The sequence below is a fragment of the Nannobrachium achirus genome, assembly GCF_963921795.1.
Source record: "Nannobrachium achirus genome assembly, chromosome: 23".
In the NCBI taxonomy this organism is placed as follows: Eukaryota; Metazoa; Chordata; class Actinopteri; order Myctophiformes; family Myctophidae; genus Nannobrachium; species Nannobrachium achirus.
The window spans coordinates 21,425,429-21,446,892 of record NC_137830.1 but is presented as its reverse complement, the minus strand read 5'-3'; the positions used below and the strand labels follow the sequence as shown (position 1 = coordinate 21,446,892).

The 21,464-nt window shown below is 44.3% G+C and overlaps 1 long non-coding RNA gene across 1 annotated transcript; it reads right to left on the bottom strand.

Moving 5' to 3' along the window:
- Positions 1-3,524: 3,524 nt before the first annotated feature.
- On the bottom strand, positions 3,525-5,591 carry LOC308308683. The gene is made up of 3 exons (XR_013963296.1): positions 5,446-5,591; positions 4,813-4,895; positions 3,525-3,686 (listed from the first exon to the last, which is right to left on the bottom strand). It is a non-coding gene; the product is annotated as an uncharacterized lncRNA (long non-coding RNA).
- Between the last annotated feature and the right edge of the window lie 15,873 nt (positions 5,592-21,464).

Here is a 21,464-nt window from a genome sequence, read left to right as displayed (position 1 = left end):
CTTGGTGCTACAATTTCAATTTACAATTTAAACATTTTGCAGTCTTATCCACAGTGACTACAAAGAACGGAATAAGTAGCATGATGAACCCTAGTCAACAAACAGCATCAATTATATTATGTATTATACATATTATAAATGGTCAAGTGCGATACGATATCACTTTTTCACTTAAATTTGTCTTGCGACACAGCATCCCCATATGCAACCATAGACTGCAAAGCCAACAATTTAGGGTCCGCGGTCCCTATAGTCTGGGCAACTTACAACGTCTTGCAACATGATTATTATATATACATTGTGAGCTTGGAGATCTATTTTTAGATTTGGTGTAGAGGGACCCCGGTCAACGTAGTACTGTACATAGGGTGCTACAAAATAACTACACCTGTCTAAACAACTTGCTATCTAAATAACATACTCAGCATTTGTGGTCAAGCAAACAGTAGGTCTAAACAACATAAATAGGATATGTGAACAACAAACCAATCTACAGCTGCGTAATACTCGGATTGTTGGCCATGAAGTTGTGGTAGCACTTCAGCGAAAAATGCAAGTCCTAAGACACAGCCTTGACTTCAGTTCTGGCCCAAGAGAGTCTGATGCGCTGTGCCATCTTTCAACCAGACACTTCAGCACATCTCGACAGTGGCCCACTTGTTACTGACAAGTTGGCATAGCAAAACACTCCTCATGTTCAATTTAGGTTTTCAGAGTGTGCTCTTGTGAACTGTCCCTTCCCCAAATAAATCCCTCCTCATCAGCATGCAGGGCACGCTTTAGCTAATCATTTAATGACTCATTGAGAAGTACATTACTGTTTCCGCAAGCCAAAAACTGGGAATATGCAACATGGTTTTGATTTCAGCAGAAAGGGAGCAGCTTGTCAGCAAGAATAATGTCTTCCTCTAGCATCCTCTGGCATCTAAAACCATTAGGAAGAAAAAGCCCATCTGCCTTTGTCCCCGGCGAGCTGCCATACTTAAAAATACAGTACATGTCTCAGAGGCTGTGTCCTGTCATGTTGAGGCAGATAGCAACATCACCGCCCGATGCGAAGAAACACACAAAGTATGTGCACGTAAACACACACAGATTCACATTTGTTTGCACCAGTGCTTCTGCATGAAGTTTCTGTCTTGTACATGCACACATGCACACTCACATGGGTTAATGCGGAAGACACTTGCACATTAACCCATGTCATGATGCTTGCTTGATGTTGTGTTTTTTGCCTAATGCACATTCTTGTATGTGTATGGAGGCAGTATGCCAACAATATATGCATGTGAAGGCATATACAAACATGCCTACTTGAATACACATGATGTATAGTTTTAATGTCTCACGCAAGCACACACGCACATACACCCCATACACACACACACACACACACACACACACACACACACACACACACACACACACACACACACACACACACACACACACACACACACACACACACACATACATTACCAAAATACTTCCAGTTGGACAGCTTAATCCCGGCTTGCCCTTGTAAATCAATTCTCTGGCGGAAATTCAATTTCATATTCTGGGTTTTTTGATCGGTCCAGGTGTCCCAGCACACAAAACACCTCCGTTCCCTTCTCAGATCACCAAACAGACACATTAATCACACAGTAACCTTTCAGCGAGCGAACGAGCAGAGGACACACTGTGGCTTCAGTTGTCCCTCGGCGCAACATCTCACGTGTGGTGTGTGTGTGTGTGTGTGTGTGTGTGTGTGTGTGTGTGTGTGTGTGTGTGTGTGTGTGTGTGTGTGTGTGTGTGTGTGTGTGTGTGTGCGTAAACTGTAATACTAGTTTTTCTGCATCGCCAGTGGTGGAAAGTAACAAAGTACACTTCAAGTATTGTAGTTAACTAAATTTAGAATTGAATTAAATTATATATTATATAAGAAAACATATATATAGACTGATTGATTGATTGATTGCTTGCTTGCTTGCTTGCTTCCCAGCCAGCACGCCCACATGGGTCCCGCATGGGTACAGGGTGGGCTTCCCTACATGGGCCCCATGTGGGAATGTCCGCGGTTTCCACAAGGGTCCCTCGTGGGTTAGCCCACGTGGGCTCTGTGTGGGTTCTACATGGGCCCTGGGTGGGCCCCACCTCGGCTAATTTATATGGGACCCAGGTGGGAACCACTTGGGCTAGCCCACGTGGGCTCAACGTGGGTTCTACATGGGCGCTGGGTGGGCCCCACCTCGGCAAATTTATATGGGACCCATGTGGGAACCACCTGGGCTAGCCCAGGTGGGTTATATGTGGGAATGTCCGCGGTTTCCACAAGGGTCCCTCGTGGGTTAGCCCACGTGGGCTCTGTGTGGGTTCTATATGGGCCCTGGGTGGGCCCCACCTCGGCTAATTTATATGGGACCCAGGTGGGAACCACTTGGGCTAGCCCACGTGGGCTCAACGTGGGTTCTACATGGGTCCTGGGTGGGCCCCACCTCAGCAAATGTATATGGGACCCAAGTGGGAACCACTTGGGCTAGCCCACGTGGGATCAACGTGGGTTCTGCAGGGGCCCTGGGTGGGCCCCACATCGGCAAATTTATATGGGACCCAAGTGGGAACCACTTGGGCTAGCCCGCGTGGGCTCTGGGTGGGTTCTGCATGGGTCCTGGGTGGGCCCCACCTCGGCAAATGTATATGGGACCCAGGTGGGAGCCGCTTGGGCTAGGCTGTGTGGGCTCTAGGTGGGTTCTACATGGGCCCTGGTTGGGCCCCACCTAGGCAATTCTATGCGGGAACCATAGGGGATAAACGTGGGATCCAAGTGGGCTCAACCTTGCTCCTAGGAAGATTTTAATGGTAGACTAAAACAGTGTTTGACATGAACTGTGTTAATTATTGAAACACCTAAAATACATTTTGGATGAAATAGACAATATACTGTATATTTGACAACGTTTATTACAAAAATAAACAAGATATTATAAAATACAATATAAATAAAGATAGCAGCAGCATGAAGGCAAACAGATCAAATGTGCAAGTGTACATACAGTACATTTAAAAAAAACACTTGAAATGCAAAAAGAGATATTCCCATAATGCTCCACAGACTGCTAACAGAACAAAATAAAGGATAAAAAAATGTCCAAAAACATAAATTGTGTAAGAGGTGTATCAAAATCTTGAATTTTGTAACAAAACTGTTTTAGGGCATAGGTTTTCTGGAATCCACTGTTCATTCATGTTGCATTCATCAATCTGGGTCCGCTGTGCTTGTGGGTGTTTTTTTTAGCCAACCACAGGGGAGAGAGAGAGAGAGAGAGAGTTTGTCTATTGGGGTGGCACATCATCCAGATCTTTTTCTGTCCTTACACTACGTTGTAGCAATCCAGTCGAGTGTGTCATTGTCTAGGTCATGATCATTCTCGGCCACGATCACCATTCAGTGGCTGGTATAGGGCAGCTGGTCATCACATGCTACACAGTCTGTGATGGATCCTGTGCTGCACTGAAACGTCCCACACCTGTCCTCAGGTGATTGAGGGTTGTCCACTCCTTACGGGGGAGGTGCTGGTCAGGAACATCTGTGAGATCCTTGATGAATTGGTGAAGCCTGGATGGTTCTGCTGCGTTCCACTGGTCTGTCCATCTTGCCTTCACCCAGGAAGCCTTAACCTTAGATATCTCCGACATGGCAATTCCTGAGTTTATGGCAAAAGTCAAAGAAAGGATTAGCCACAAGATATGAATGTATAGTAGTCATTCTATCTTTAAACACACTTACACTGGCGTCACCAGGAATGAGATTTTAGTAGGCGAAATGCCAGTGAAGTGCATTGCGACGCATTGTGAGCTTGTAGATCGGCTATTTTCAAATAGACAAAATGTATAGGGCTGAAGAGATTAATGTAGGCCTATGTTTTATAGCCTAATAATATTCTAAATAAGTAACTAGTAACTAAAGTCCAATAGTGTAGTACACAGGAGACAGACCATTTGGCGAGCGTGTGCACATTTGATTCTTTGTAAAGCCAGGTGAAGATGACCCAAAGTAAACCCCCAATGAAACACACACACCCAATGAAAACAATAGCAAAGATTTGCATCTCTATAAGCAAGTTGAGTAGGCCTATGCTATCAGCTGCCTACTGTCTACGTGCCTGCTGACTGTGGACAAACTGGTTTTGAATGCTCAATGTTTTCAGGCCACGGACCCCTTAGTTGAGAGAGATGAAGCAGGGACCACCAAAACCTTTACATAGATTCCATATAGTTTCATCATGACAGGAAAATCATCATTGTATTTTGGATCCATGTCGATTTGTGTTTCAGATATTTAACCACTTGAACAGTCAATACTTAATAAAGTTGACATTTCACTCACTACTTGGTCTGCTCTTTTCCCTCTCTACAAAACCTCTTTGCCCAAATGTCTGATCTACAAGCTCACAACGCCTCGCAGTGCAAGGCGTTGTGAGCTTGTAGATCTGCTATTTTTGGCTCAAGTTCTCAGAATATGGACGCTATATGGTTCAAGTGGTTAATATAAAAAATGAGAAAATAAGGTTTCTATCACACAAAGATTTGGAGGACCCCCTTTAGTGACTCTGAGGACCCCCTATGTGTTCCGGACCCCCTGTTGAAGACCCTTGATGTAGAATAAAAATGTAACTGCCAACCGTGATCTCTTCAACAAATCTGCCCCTTCCACTAGTTAGCTGCAGCCGTATGCTGTAACATTCAACTTCAGTTTTTTCCACACAACATTAAAGTTAGCCAAGCTCAATATCCCAACAAAATCACAAACATTATGTACGTTTATATTACCATTGTCACTTATGGGGTACTTCATTGTCTGTCTGTAGATTGAAGCCTCTGCTTTTCAGGTTTGGGTTGAGCACATTATTTGTCTTCAAGAAAGAGGGGACAAATGAGATTTCAAAAGTTAAAGCAATGTAAATTTCAATGTAGGCCTACACATATTTGAGGAGGGAAAAAAGTTAGGTTCTGGCCCACCTTTAAGCATATGGCTGTACTAAATACTTAACTGCTCTGCACACACCTCTTTGACAAAACATTGACGATTTACAAGCTCATAACGTGCTGTGATGCTTTATTAGCTAGTAGAGCTGCTGTTTTTCTGGGTTTGCCCAGACTAGGAACACTATTGGGTACATTAACCAACATACAGTACATACGGTAAACCAACATACATTGTAATCTATAGGATTTAAAACATAATATATAACAATATTGGCCTGCCTAAATCCATGGTTTGAAATAATTTGTTACGATGTGATAACATAACATTACATCTAGAGCATAAAACATGTAACTTGTTGTTTAAAGATAATGTCCTTAGTTAAGTTGACAAATCAACAAACCGTGAGGTAAAACTAGCCTGTATCTAGGCTAGTCTAGAACATTTTAGAATATAGATTAGACAATGAGGCTACTTACCATATACTTTTGGATTTTTTAAGGTCCATTCGTGGAAGCAAGTCCTGTCATGAAGTTCCTCACTCTCAAATGACAAAGAAAAAGTGATTCAGTTTCAAAAAAGTCTGGGAAGCACAGTGATTGGTTAGACGGTCAATAACACCTACATGTGAAATCACCCTGTATTCACATGGTAATGAGAGGCTTGGTTTGGTCTACTCACTGTGTGTGTGTGTGTGTGTGTGTGTGTGTGTGTGTGTGTGTGTGTGTGTGTGTGTGTGTGTGTGTGTGTGTGTGTGTGTGTGCGCGCACATGTGCGTCTGTCTGTCTGTCTGTCTGTCTGTCTGCCTGCCTGCCTGCCTGCCTGCCTGCCTGCCTTGTTGAACAAAATGAATGTGGTGTTGTAGCCCAACGTATCCAGACTATATACTAATGCAGCTAACTAACTGCAGTATTGGGTGGATTGTTTAGCTCTGCTAGGCTAGTGGTGTTGTACAAAGCAGCTAGGTAAACTAACTAGCAGCACATAAAGCAAAGTCCAAAGTCTGGCCAATCGTGGGAACACAGACAGATTGTGTATGGCCTGAGGCTTCTCTCTAAAATGTTTATAACCACACATAATAACTACATTTTTGCATGAATAGCAGCTCTATAAAAACAGAACAGTTTTGCGATGCAATGCATTATGATCTTGGCATTTCTGAGTGTGGATTTGACCAGGAGTCTGCTTAACTTATTTTAATGAATATAATGTAATGTTGTCGAATGTTGTTTTAGGAGCATATGGGCAAAATAGAAGTAATGAAATGAATGTTTTTCCTACTACCACCAGACAGGTTAAAAGCACACATGCACACATGCACGCGCGCGCGCACGCACGCACACGCACACGCACACGCACGCACACACACACACACACACACACACACACACACACAAACCAGTGGTCCTTGGGAGGGTTCCAGGTCGTCCCCAGCTAAATGATGGCGATTTGGTGACCAAATGGACCCTCATATATCTACAGGTCCATTTGGTTTCATTTTACCCAATCAAGAGTTACATTACTGTTAAGCATCTGCATTACTTAATTTACAACAAGTCTAAACAATTTGAGAATATAGAAGTGTTATTTTGATCAACATTTTGCCTGTTATCTCTCCTATTGGTACAGCATGGAATTGTTATAGCATCAAGCTGTTGTTAATAACTAGGCTACTCTTGGTTGGTCCATATGGAAATATTTAAAGGAAATATGTTTTTCCCCACTGCCTAAGCCAAAATTCACAGCCAAAAAAAAAAAACTGAAAAAAAAAAAAAATATATATATATATATATATATATATATATAGACCAATGTAGAAACTGCAGGGATTGACGCTTGAAAAATCTATGTAGACCAATGTGGGAACCACGTGGGCCAGCCCACTTTGTGGTTCCCATGCCCAGTTATCCCACATGTAGCCTGTGTGGAAACCATGTGGGCCAGCCCACTTCCAACCCAGGCCCAGTTAGTCCACGTGTAGCCCATTTCCAACCCAGGCCTAATTAGCCCACATGTAGCCCATGCAGAAACCGCGTGGGCCAGCCCACTTCCATCCCATGCCCAGTTAGCCCACATGTAGCCCATGCGGGAAACACGTGGGCCAACCCACTTCCATCCCATGTCCAGTTAGCCCACATGTAGCCCACGCGGGAACCACCTGGGCCAGCCCACTTCCATCCCATGCCCACTTAGCCCACATGTAGCCCATGCGGGAACCACCTGGGCCAGCCCACTTCCATCCCATGCCAACTTAGCCCACATGTAGCCCATGCGGGAACCACGTGGGCCAGCCCATGTCCATCCCATGCCCAGTTAGCCCACATGTAGCCCATGCAGGAACCTTGTGGCCCAGCCCACTTCCATCCCATGCCCAGTTAGCCCACATGTAGCCCCTGCGGGAACCACGTGGGCCAACCCACTTCCATCCCATGCCCACTTAGCCCACATGTAGCCCACGCGGGAACCACCTGGGCCAGCCCACTTCCATCCCATGCCCACTTAGCCCACATGTAGCCCATGCGGGAACCACATGGGCCAGCCCACTTCCATCCCATGCCCAGTTAGCCCACATGTAGCCCATGCGGGAACCACGTGGGCCAACCCACTTCCATCCCATGCCCAGTTAGCCCACATGTAGCCCATGTGGGAACCACTTGGGCCAGCCCACCTCCATCCCATGCCCAGTTATCCCACATGTAGCCCACGTGGGAACCACTTGGGCCAGCCCACTTCAATCCCATGCCCAGTTAGCCCACATGTAGCCCATGTGGGAACCATGTGGGAAAGCCCACTTCCAACCCATGCCCAGGTATCCCACATGTATCCCACGTGGGACCCATGTAATTTGCCCACATCAAGCCCATGCCCACGTGGTACCCAAGTAGCCCAACTCGTACCCATGCGGGACCCATGTGGGCGTGCTGGCTGGGTTGCTTGCTTGCTTGCTTGCTTGCTTGCTTGCTTGATTGATTGATTGATTGATTGAAGACAAAAACTGTACATAAGTAAAATTAGATGAAGTCTGACCTTGCTGTACTTTGACTTACAGGGTTAGCATAAAGTGGATGAATAGATGACCAGGAATATGAGCATGAATGATATGGATATGGATACATTAACTGATAAATGATGGTGTGTTATTATAAGTTAAAGACTAAAACACAACGAATATCGAGTGTATAATACTTTCCAGTAATTAGATAGGGGGGAGTGGAATTATGTCATAAAGTCACAAAAAAAAAAGTCACAAAAAAATGTACCTAACTCCCAGGTGTGTGTTTGAGTTCGACACAATGCTTTTTAGGTTATGATCTAGAGGACTTACAAAGATGAAAACAATGAAACGCATAAGTGCATTCCTGATTACAATCAATGTAATGAATGAATTTGATGTTTTGTACTGTAAGTATATTGTACTTTTCTATTTTTACTCATGTAACATTTATAATTCAGGACTTTTACTTACATATTTGCATATTTCTACATTGGGGTATTGCTATGTAAAAAACAAAACAAAAAAAAACGACTTCTTTCATCACCGTTTGTATGGGTTTTCTTAATGAGAGTGCTGGAATAGTCGTTTTACCACGTTAATCTGATGATGATGATGTCCAAAAAACATCCGTAGCCTTTTTTTCTTTTTCTATAGTCCTCGGCAGCTCTAACCGCAAGCGGTTGGATTTATTGCTAAATCGCTTATTTGCATTGCTGGACAATTCCTTTGTTTTTGTTTACATCTGACTTTCATAATGGCGGAAATTTCTCCATTACTTATGTAAAAGTATCAATACTGCAATATAGAAATATACTTTTACTAAGTAAAAGTCCAGAATTCAAAATGTACTTGAGTAAGTACAAAAGTATTGGAATCAAAATAAACTTAAAGTAGGCTACCAAAAGTAAAAGTACTAAAATGTTTGAAAATAGCAGATCTAATGCGATGCAACGCACTGTGAGCTTTAAGAAATTGTACAGCAGTACTTAAGTAGGCCTAAATCTACTTACTTTACATCACTGCTCACAATAGAGCCCTCCCATCTCCGCTCAGACCTATCGCGGTAGAAAGTGATGTATTTTTTCCTCGCCTCTACCACTTGTTAATGGATGGAAGAACATCAGATTGCCATAATAAAGGCACTCCTCTGAAATCCCCCTTTAACGTAGTGTACTTCTAGTAGGGATTGTAAATCAGAGATTGTACAACTGTAACTAACTGTCTCTTACGGATCCATTTGGTTATATTATTGAGAATATTACTGTGTCTATTCAGCAGTCCATGTACAGTCCTGCATGGATGGATGTGCTGGAGGACTGGACACCTGGTGCAACAGCTGCACACACTTACACTATGACCTTTTTATTTGTTTCCTGAGAACTCCAAATGAAGATTTAGCTTTTACTGTTTTGCAATGAATCTGTTTTCACACACTCATATTTGGCTGTAGTTGCATTGGGGACTCCTTATTGGTTAAGGCTGAGTCAGAGTGACGTCAGAGGTCCGTCCGCCGGCCCGCCCTCTCATTACAATATCAACAAGAGCTTGTGATTAAATAATAACCACTATTTGATCCATTAATTGGAACAAATGTTATTTTTTTCCACTTCCAGAAAAGTAACGGAAATACAAGGTTCCTGCCCGACAGTGATGAATTGTTGCTTACGACTGGGGCTTACATTTCATGCTGTGTGAGAAGATGCAATCTTCCTAACGGCTGTCAAAGCTCCATGCTGTATGTGGTGGGGCTCACAGTTCCGTTTGAATTATTGCCTATTTAGACAACAAAGTGGCTTAATTAGACGAGAATATTCAATCTCTTCAGCTAGTTGCCAAGGTGAGCCTGCAATAAAATGAACAAAACAAAACCAAACTAGAAAGATGCAATTGGAAATTGCAAGTGTGGTTGCCTTGAGGCGAGTCCCACTTGCAAATATCTCTGTATCAGTCAGTCCTTGTCCCTGTTTGAGCGGTGCTAACCATTCCGTCCTTGTCCCTTTTATGCCCATATACGGAGATCCATGATGTCATCAATATTAAGCCCATATCTTGGAATGCCCATATATGGACATACTGTGTCAGTCTCATGTGGTCTATGATGTCAGACATCTCCATAATTGGGAAAAGTTAACATTTTAGTCAAGTCAATGGAGAAAATGAATTTATATAACAAATACATTTATACAAATTAAACTATATAACGTATCTCTTAGCAAAATGCAAGGAATCGATTCCAGATGAAGCCGGTTGATTTGACATAATATGGCCACCAAAACTGTGGGAGGAGAAGCAGGGCAAAATAAAGTTTATCTAGGAGGGGAAAGAAAGAAAGAAAGATGGATGAATGGAATAAAGTCAGACAAGTACTATAGTGTGGTTGCCCTGCTAAAACAATCCAACAATAATGAATTAAGTTTTGCTCGCTCACACTTTTACATGAGCCATTTAAAGCCAGCCACTCTACTAGGTGAACTAGATCTCTAGAAACAATATGAAAGGATAAATACTCCATTACTGAGTGTTGCATTGACCCATCTGCTTAAAAAAAATAGGTGTCTTGCAAGACCTGAATTTCTTTTTGAGTCTTCGAACCCTATTTCAACTCCCTGAGCTAGAAATCTTCAAGGTATGAGTTAGGCAGCCATGCATGCAACAACATTTCTATTGAAAGAAATCAAAGTTTGAACTCCGCGCACAAAAAGCTCTGGGTCATTTCCGTATAGCTAATGCAGTTAGATATTATCATAACCCACATTTGGCATGGACTGTCCCAGGTGATATGCTTTGAGCACACAGATAAAAAAAAAAAAACAACTAAAAAACGAAGACTTCCAGTGTAGTAAACTAAATGGGTGATTATTTTTTTTCTTTTTGTTTTCTTTCAGCCAAAGCCAATTTCCCCAACATTATGGAGCCATAGATATTTGATAGAATTGGTATGTATTTTATGGCAAGCAGACTTTTTTTTTTATTTCATTTAAGTTTGTATCCTGACATCTTTTAAATGCATTCCAATGCATTTATGAATTTGCTGTGCACCTTTGTAAGGTTATTTTGTTTTTTGGTGACCCAATGCCCTTTTCTTAAAGGGGTAGTGACATCCAAAAATACATTTTGAGTTTTTTATGCTTTTTTTAATGTTTCCTGGCCTCAATTACACCAAAAAAAACGCAACTTTTGACATGCAGTGGTTTTCCTGCTATCTGTGTGTTTGTGCTGGTTTCTGCATAATGAGTCTCAAACGCGCAGTTCATTGGCTACTGGACTCATACGTCGTCAGTCGATTCACCTCTCTCCCCTCTCCCAGTGTCCCTGTCTGTATTTCTCCACAGCCCAAGTTTTGAGGAAGTGACCTCTTACATTATATTATCCTTTAATTGTAAATATGGGCATATAAAATATATTTACCCATTCGGATATCTTATTTACATCAATATCCTTCATATCAAGTAGTCAGTTTATGCTTTTGTGAAATAATGAAAATCGCTATATATCGCTATGTATTTTCCGCCCTGGCTGGGTCCGTGGGCAGCGCCTCCCTCCTCATCACCGAGTCCCCGAGGACAGCGCACTTCTCCCGGGGGCAGAGCTCCGTGGACCGTGGAGCAGCCGACTATAACTCCACGCTGCCCTGTCCTCCCTCCACACACACGGGCACGGCGACTCAGAGAGCAGACAGTAAAACGCTATGATAACACAAGCAATAGGTGGTTCTCTAAACGGAGGCATTTAGACAAAATATGTTACTATAATAACTACAGAAGGACCGTGAAGTGTTTCTGCAGTGCGGAGCAGAGCTATAACGTTACCGCGTACGGTCTAAATTGAACTCCGCGGGGGTACAGATGTAACCACAGAGATCCGGTAACGTCGGTCCCGGGGAAGAAAAAAACACTCGCGACTCTCGATGCTGTTTGTGTGTGCCTCGTCAGGGCTCAGCTCAGCCTCTGTGTGTCAGTGTGTGTGTGTGTGTGTGTCACAGTGTGTCTTGTTGTACCAAAGCAAAGCAGCGAAACACATGCATCGCGTCTGCGAGCATGCATCTCTCGGTCATTGTGTTGGAGCTGGGCGGACCTCTGTGTGTGTGTGTGTGTGTGTGTGTGTGTGTGTGTGTGTGTGTGTGTGAGCGTGCGTGCGTGTGGCCAGTGGCCACTTTGGGTACCAGTTTGAGAACTGCTGAGTGGGAGAGAGAGGCTCCCCTGGTGGTGATTATAGAGTATTTCAGGTGACAGACCGTTTTTCATGACACCTAAACAGAGAGAGAGACCATGGCTCCATGGAGTGGATTTTCAAGTTTAAACATTTTAAAACATGTTTTTAGGACCAGGGCAAAGACTTTTATGATTGGTAAAAACAGAATGTCATTTAACCTTTAATGCAACTATTCGGCCAACATGACCACTCGCACACAAAATATTTAAATCTGATAGCTAACAAACTTGTTGAGATTAAATACAACCATTTGCATGACCCATGGGCCATGGCCATAACCATATTTCTTCTAGCGCCATCCTGAGGCCAAAATGGCAGCTTTGCAGACAAGATATATCATAAATTAATACCAGATTGTAGGGGAAAGTCTACCTACAATTTTAGGACAGTAGGTTGCATGAAGTGTTTGGTGGATGGGTGAAATGTCAATTTCCAGAGGCAAAGTGGCATGTTTTTCACTGCCTGCGCGTTTGCTATTTTGAAGTCTCCCTTGTGCCAGTGTGGAGGGGTGCCAATAGGGGGGTTGGACCAGGACCAGGTTTGCAGACTAATAAGCCACCGCTGTTTTTGGATCACTGTAGTTTTCAATGTTCATGATTTGAAGCATTTTGTTCAAAACGGAGAACTCTTGCAAACTTTGGAAGCGAATTGTAGCCAATCAGAATGGAATATGAAAAATCGGAAAGACCCGTTTTGTTTAATGACTAGAGATGCTGTGTACCGATTCGCATGATTTTTGGACAAATTCTGTAGGAGAGTACTGTCCAAAAATGTGTTTCAAACAAATCGACCCCATCGTGGTGCTATAACAGGCCCATGTGAAAAGTTTGGGGCAGAGGTTCTGCCCTGGCATCCAGGGAGTATGCATTAACAGTTTTGCTGCCATCAAGCTAACAGTGCCAGAGATTAGCTGCACACAGACGGACGGACGGACGGACGGACGGACGGACGGACGGACGGACGGACAGACAACATAGTCGCGCTAACCCTAACCCATACATTCAACCCGGTGGACACAAAGAAATGCTTACAATGTGACGGTTGAGCCCAACCACTGGAGAGTAGCCACACACCTTGTCCCACCTTTAAAAATTCCTATCTTGCCATGCTGAATGTGGGCAGTGCAGGAGGTGATGGACACATAATTCAGTTTGCTAGCTTGTTAGCCACTGGCAGCAAATGTTGCATTTGCCTGTTCGCTTGCGTAGCATGGAAGCGAACGGGAGGTGAATATTTATTTCCCCCCATGTATGACTGTGTCCTTGCTCTGCAGCATGTCTTTGCGAAGCAATCTAATGCCGCCCCGCTGTCACCCAAATTCAGTCACATACTCACGCTGAGCTACTTCACACCAAAGCCGTAATTACCTAATTAGGAACCATCCAAGTTTTAAAGGTCAGAGTTGTAAAGTTTCACTTGTCGCAGCCAACAATGGAGCACAGTGCTCCATTGCAAAATGAGATGTCTGCCATGTGAATAGTTTAGCATGCGAGGCTGCAAGATGAAAGAGCATTTGAAATGACATGGTAACTCCAGTCCACGGCCTGACAGCATAGACCTGTGATAGCACATTCACACACCTTCACCGACAAGCCAATGAAAACATTCCAAGATGGAACTAATAGTTCCGGAACAGAACGTCTCAAACTTTTTGGCACTGACAGCGCATTCAAAGAGCTCTGCACGTTTAAGACGCCAAATCCTATTTTCCCTCCCACTGTTTACCCGTAATTGCCGTCAGTTTAATTTTGATGCACTTCAAATTAAACAATCGCTCATTATCTGTCGGCCCCACAATCACCTTGGAAATCAAGCGCCCGAGACGAAGCCTCACAACCAGACCTGACAGTGTGATGCGAGTGGAGTGCTCCATATTCTCAGCATAGGCAGTGGAAATAGCTAATTCGGCCCCCGTTGATTATGTAAATACCACCACATTTTGTCCTCAAAAACACCATTAATCATGCCCGCATGACTCAGCTCAGCTGTGTCATTTCAATTTCCGGCGTGGAGACGCTCGTCTGAGGGGGCGAAGCTAATCAATTGCGTCTCATTATGTGACACTATGCGCTTGCCGCGGGTATTGACAAATGCCTGATACTTTTTCTTAACGATCCACCGGTGAAAGGAGGGTGCAGGTGGTTTCCTATTCGTCATTATGCATCGCAGACATTCAAACCAAACCAAGGGACCACTTGTAATCATTGAGTGTGTGCGCGAGCGCGCGTGTGTGTGCGTGCACATTATGTGGATGCATAGTCTGCGTGCGTGTAGGTGCCGGGGAGAGGTTGTTTTGCTGTCACTCCCAAGGACAATTGGACAGGACAGTTTTAAATGGACTGAAGCGATCAATCCAGTGATATCTCTCATGTATCTACTACCTGCCAGCTGGGCTTTGAACATTCAATGTTCCAGTTTTGCATCCTTCTATCAGTAGACATGTTATCGTCGGAGTTTAAAACCACACTTAACAAAGGTTAAACATGTTTTAACCCTCGTGTCCCTGGGCATGACAGAATAGGAGAACATCCGACGAAGAGGGGACAAAAGGGCAAGGCAAAGCCCTTAGGGACCCTGGTCAATAGAATACATATTGTTTAAGGCAAACGATGCAAATAAGAAGCCACATATCCTGGCAGAGGAAAATATATGTTAATTTGAGCAGTAGGCATCTCGCCCCTCGATATTTGCATCTGAATGACCTCAACCTTTTCCAAGCGTTTCATTTGTAATTAGACAAAACAACACACTTTTTTGTTAATAATGTTGATTGCACCTTGGCGCACAACCTTGGAAACCAATGCGTATACGTGCCTTGCATTAATCAACGATGGCGTTGGCTACAGAACAACCACTCCAAATTAGCCGGGGAAGCAAGCGGCATGCGACACCCATGCTAATGAGAGTTTTGCGTCTCCGTTCTGCCGGTGTTTTTAATTATGAATTGTTGTGCTGCATGCTTTTTAATGACTCTGTTTTAATGGAAGGCGCAAATTAATTGTGTACATTTCGGCGGCGCGCCACGACGGAACAGTCTCGGCGGAATTGGAATAAATGGAGAATCAATGGAGCAACATATTGGATGTAGATGCTCATCAATACGGGTCGTAACCGAGGAACCATGCCTCACTGCCACCTACGTTTGAACACACGCCAGGGGAGGGGGCTCAGTTGTTTACTGTCTTACCTGTGTGTGTATGTGGGATATGAAGAATGGGGTGGAAATGTTAGGCATAACATAGGCCATTAGGATTTTAACGTTTCCGGTTTCTTAACGTTCCCTTTCTTTAACGGTTCCCTTTCACGATTCCTAGGGATCGGGGGTTCCAAATGGAGCCTTAAAGGTACTCTGGGAGTAAATGGTGGTCCTTGTAATTAAAACGTTTGAGAACCACCGGTATTGTCACCGGTATCGTAGCAGACGTGAAGTCCACATACTGTACATACAATCTCTGACAGTGTGATAAAAGCGGTTCCGTAAACGGTTCCAAATGTGATTCCGGTTCCTCAATGTTGGATACAGTTCCGGATCCCTAACAATGACTAGCAATAGAAGTTTCCAGGTCTGCAAGATGTAACCTGCTACTGACACTAAGGATCATCGCTTAAAAACAAAACGTGACCGGGCTTTTGCAACTTTTGAATACCCTACGAAGATATGGCTTGCATGAGGCTGTGCCCTGTTATAAATCCCTTCTGAAAACTCACCTTTACAAAGCTACTTTTGACCCCCAGTTGTGCATTTGTGTCCTGCCTAAGTAGTACGTGCATGTACTGTAAGCACTTTTCAACCAGTCGATTTGTTCAATCCTGAAGAAGAATAAGTCTGTCTGCCGCTGTGCCAAATCTATGTCTCTTTATTTCCCCTTTGCAGAGGCTTTGTCGTTGCAAACTGACTTGAGATGTCAATCAACTGGAGGGCCTAGTGAAACTAAGTGAGACTATCGAGTCAAGTGTGTCACTTGAAGTGTCTGCGTTGCATTATCAGTTCTCAGGTGGCTTTGTGAGTGACATCAAACACATCCTGGGTTTGTCTGCCACATAATCTCTGTCTTGTCCCTGGATTTCTTTTAGCTTTCTCTCCTTGACGTGTGAGAAATTGCCCAAAATTGATTGAATTAACGCCTGCGGCTTGGGTTACGGCGTGCGAAGACGACGTGAGACTGAGACGGAACCAGAGAGGGCCTCAATACTTACGTATGTGAAATAACTGTGGAATAACGCACATAAAAAGAAATATGCAAGAAAAAAAAGAGTGACAAAAATCTGTATGGGAGGGGCAGGGTGCAGGCAGAGGAGTGGATGAGTAGGCGGTGGAGATGCCAGTTGGGGGTGGGGCCTTAAAAAAAAACAGTGTGACGGGAAGATGTGCCTTTGTACTACGCATCTTCTGATGCGTTGTAGAGAAGCAATCGGCTCCTCGAGCTTATCAGGGCCAGCCACTCCCGACACCATGCCACCTGCCAACAGACTGTGGCAGATCGCATTAGCGGCTGACCGATGCCTCTCATTTCACGCCACAGAACCCATGTGCTGTGAGTGGATTTTAGGATCGGGAAAAAGTGGTGCGAGCTGGAGACTTCACCCCTAATATCGCTTCCAGTTTTGAGCTCCACAGATACAAGACGAGACAGGCTTGAAAGGTGTAAGGTTCCATTTGTACACTCTCGGAGTTACAGACCTGTTATGGTAATTCAGGGCTAGCTCTTCATGTGCTTCTGGTCATATTATTGTCCACTAATTTTGTTTGTCTGTGGCAAAAATTGTTTTTTGACAAAAATGTCCACTGCAAGGCGGCATGGCGATGGCCCCTGGAACACAACATGTATGACCTATTTAACCACATGAGCACGTCAAAATAGGCAAACGTGAAAATAGGGGAATATTTGGCTAAAATAGTCCCGTCGTGAGGGGTGTGAGAGGGGAAGAGTGAGGTAAACTTAAGACACCGGGTAAACTGAGACACCCCCTGTATCTAGGCAACGGAACACATTTGTGGTCATGTGACCATTATATTTTCAAGCCCCTTGAATTCCCCCCTTACCATGAAGGAGAGGACCTGATAGCGCTCTTGAAAACATTTTTTCATAAAAAATATGTTTTTTGCATGTAAAAGTAAATGTTCTTGCTCAAATCACTGTAAAGTATCACTGTCGGGCAGAAAACCTCGTATCTCCAAGTTTCAAATGTGTACGTCTTTCGTAAAGAAAAGCCCTGCTTCACCATACAAGAACTAGTCGAACTAGTAAAAATAGCAGATCTCCACACAACGAAAGGTTTTGGACATGCAAGGTTTCCACCCGACAACAACGATAGGGTTTAAGCAGTTTAGGGACACAGGAGAAGGTGATTTCTCGACTACAAAGTGTTCACCCCAACGGCTGTATGCCGCTGTATCACTCACATCACACTCCACTCCTCAATTCTCAATACTTTGTCACAACGGAGCCTAGCTGTCAAGGTGGCCCGTCACCTACCCTCAGGAGAGAGCTGTGGCAAGCAGCCAGTCACATGTGTTGCGATGGTAATGGCCAATGGCATCCGGCTCGCCGGGGAACAAAGACAGACCCCCCACCACCACTAATCATTCCGAGGAACCACTTTAGCACAGGTGACATGCAGTCTTTCAGTTGCTTTGAACGTCCCCCACACTGCTGACAAAATGCCAGATGGTGCCCACTTTTTTTAGAAACTAGAAAATAGCTTAGCTGCCATGGGCGCTGAGGAGCCTAGACGTGAGATGGCTGTATCTTAACTGTGTTGGTCTTTAAACGTGGATATGACATAATATGACATGATTACAAACATGCTGATCGATATCCTTTCCATTATCGTCACTTTAGTGACAGAGCATCGAGGATTCTTCTCTCGCCTTATTTGCTAATCGCACACAAGTTATTACTTGCGCTGTCTGTTTTCGGCTGGCTGTTCCCGGCCTACAGTACAAAGGCAGGGCCTTTAGCCAATAAGGGAGCAGCGTTCTTGGTGACATCACCGCCAACTAGTGCAACCTGATATAAATAGGCGCAAACTTGCCCACCCACATACATACAGACAGCACCGATCGCAGTACTTGCACGCTCTGCTGGCACACAAGCAGGCCATATATGGCCATGAGTGCACAAGGTGCAAATTGGCACCTCGACAGAGTGTAGTCTAGTTACCGCCTAGTTTTATTTGCACTATACAGCATGTAATGCATCCAACATCAAAGCCACAGAATCAGACATCAAAAAGCCCTCAAAAGTCAGCATGTGTTATTATGTGGACAGCAGTCAGCAAACAGTTAAGCAGCAGTCCTTGAGTGTAAGCTGCCAGTTTACGGTTGGCGCGTGCCCCGCTGGTGTAATCCTGTTTCATGCTCTCTTGGTGTGTGGAGGTGCACCATCATACCCGGGCATGACGAGTTCTGCCTACAGATATGCACCGCCGACCTCCGCAGCTCCACTGTGACGGATGGGTTTACGAAGCTCCGTTATCGCATTTCCCCATTTTCTGCATCCTTGACGTTGAATATATACTGTATGTGTATATTATTGAGTTTATATATTGTGTGTATGTGTGCCTGTGCCTGCACGTATGTATACATATCATGTGGATTTGCTCTGAATGTTACATTGCAAACGGCGATGACTTATTTTGAAAATAATTTAGGCAGGTCTCCAGCCTTACCCTCAGTGGTTGTATTTCTTCTTCATAAAGCGGCCAGCCTCTCTCTCTCTCTCTCTCTCTCTCTCTCTGACGAGGAAATAGCTCTAATCCACTTTGAGGGATATCCGAGCTGCTGCTAGCATGGCAGGCTTCAGTGCTCAGGAGGAGCAGTGGGAGAGAGCGGGGAGATTGAGGGTGTGAATTCAATAACACCTACGGAGTTCACCCGTCCCAGAGAAGTGGGGGAGATAAATGGCGGCCTCCTTCCAGGCGTAAGGGATGAGAGGGCTGCGGGGCCTCGGGCCACTCGATATGGCCCCGAAAATGTACAACTCAGAGGTCAGCTCTAAAAGATAAATAAAAAAGTAGAAGTAGACACAAAACGATTTTGGAGATAGCGGTGACGACGCCACTCTGCCATTCCTCAAACTGATGCTTTCGCCACAATTCACAAAGACAGACAGAGGTGGGGGGGTGGGGGGTTAGAAAGACAAGAGGCAGAAAACAGAAGGGGTTGAGATAGTGTTGATTTCGTCGACTACCTTTTTTCACTGACAAAAACTAAATAAAAACTAAACACAAACCAAGCTAAACTAAATATATTGGCAATGTTGTCAACATATAAAAACTAGACTAAAACGTTAGGGAGGGACGAGTGGAAAAGAGATGCAGTAGAGACAAGTAATTGTATGTTTGGTTGCGCTCTGCAAATAGTCAGAGCGCGGTGCGACGCTTTGTGAGCTTGTAAATCGTCTATTTTCAGCAACCAAGTGTAGAAACTTGGCCATTACGACGCCATACATTTTAGTCGACTGAATCAATTTTAGAGTTAATCGACTAAAATCTTAAGGTATTTAGTTGACTAAAACTAGACCAAAAGTAAAACATTTCAGAGGACTAAAATATTTCTAAAATTGAATTTTATTCAAAAGACTATGACTAAAGCTACATCAAAATGTGCAGTCAAAATCAACACTGGGTTGGGAGAACAGAAAGAGAAGAAGGATGAATGGCAAAAAAAAGTGAGGGAGACAGGAGGACAGTGGTTTAGAGAGAGATAAAAGGGGGAGAACGGAGGGTGAGTGGGGCAGGGAGCGGGCTGGGTCTCTGCTGTTGACTCCGTTGCACATTTCAGCCCGGCTGGCTCTGACATAAAATTGATGATTTTTATTAAGAGCCCTGGCTCTCTATCTCCCGACTCATATATCTCTGTTACCAGAGGAAGGCCATCTTTGAGACGCCGGTGTGTGTGTGAGAGAGAGAGAGAGAGAGAGAGAGAGAGAGAGAGAGAGAGAGAGAGAGAGAGAGAGAGAGAGAGAGAGAGAGAGAGAGAGAGAGAGAATCTTGACACTGTTGTTCTGAAGGAGGCCGGCAGCATTTTTCTTTTTCATTTCTTTTTCTTTTCTTTTTTTCTTTAGATTCAGAGCAGCGGTGGACGGCACAGTCCATTCAGGCTATTTTGGGGGGTTTGAAGTACAAGATGCGATGTTGGAGACAGAAAGTTAGTTAGTGTTTCACTGCAGACGCATGGCTGCTGTCTCCTAACGGATGGGCCTCTCAGCCTCGATGCCACACAAACCAAGTACTGCTCCAAGTACCCCATTTGTGTGTGTGTGTGTGTGTGTGTGTGTGTGTGTGTGTGTGTGTGTGTGTGTGTGTGTGTGTGTGTGTGTGTGTGTGTGTGTGTGTGCATACTATTACTATACTTGTTGTAATTGCTTGTAATTACCTGAGGTTAAAATGTCAGCACAAGTATAGTATAATTTGACTAGTTGACTGTGAGGACATTTTACAGGAGAAATGGTTGTTCTATAGTTAAGAGATTTTTTAGAGTTCACAATTAGCTCAGAAGTTAGGTTTAGCAGTTAGGGTTGGAGTTATGCCTGATTTCACCTAAAATGGAAGATCTACAAGCTCACATTCCTTCAAAGCTGTGATTTGACCTTGTAGATTGTTTAGTGTAGCAATGTTCGGCGCACAGCAAAGTATAATCCAGGCTTAACTCCCCCCAGTTTTAAGACTCATCCTCACTTACTCCATCCCTACCCATGACAGGCCCCATAAACCACCACCAAACAAGAAAGCTCTTCCCTTCCGTCACGTCTGGCTTGCTCCCTCTCAAAGGCCTGTGGGATATCCGTGGGAGGACCAGCGAGCAGAAAACGAGTTGAGCTAGGGGTGTTTGTGTGTAGGGGGGGTGTTGAGAGGGATTCATGCTGATCGATAGCGCAACTCCTGCACAATTTGTCACCTCCCGCTTCGGAGAAAACAAGGAGGAGAAATAGCCGAGCCTGGATATGTTGCTCCCAATGACAGATAATGGCCGATAACATCGCCTTGGCAACGGTTTCGCTGCTGTAAGGCAGGGCACGGCGGCGTTAGGATCTGCTCCGAGCGCTGAGAGAGGTTCCAGCCTCGTGGTCGCAACAGTGCCACTGAGTGCCAGTGCCCTTTATTGGCAAAACTGTCACTGCAAACATCCTCGTGCAGCTCATGCTAACAACGGAGGAAACTAAATGTTTGTTTTTGTGCTCTCCCTGCACACTTGTTAGGCATATTCACTCCTACAGCAGGAGGAGGTTACTGAAAAAGACACTGTGGTGGAAAAAGTACTCACATTTTTTACTTAAGTAAAAGTAT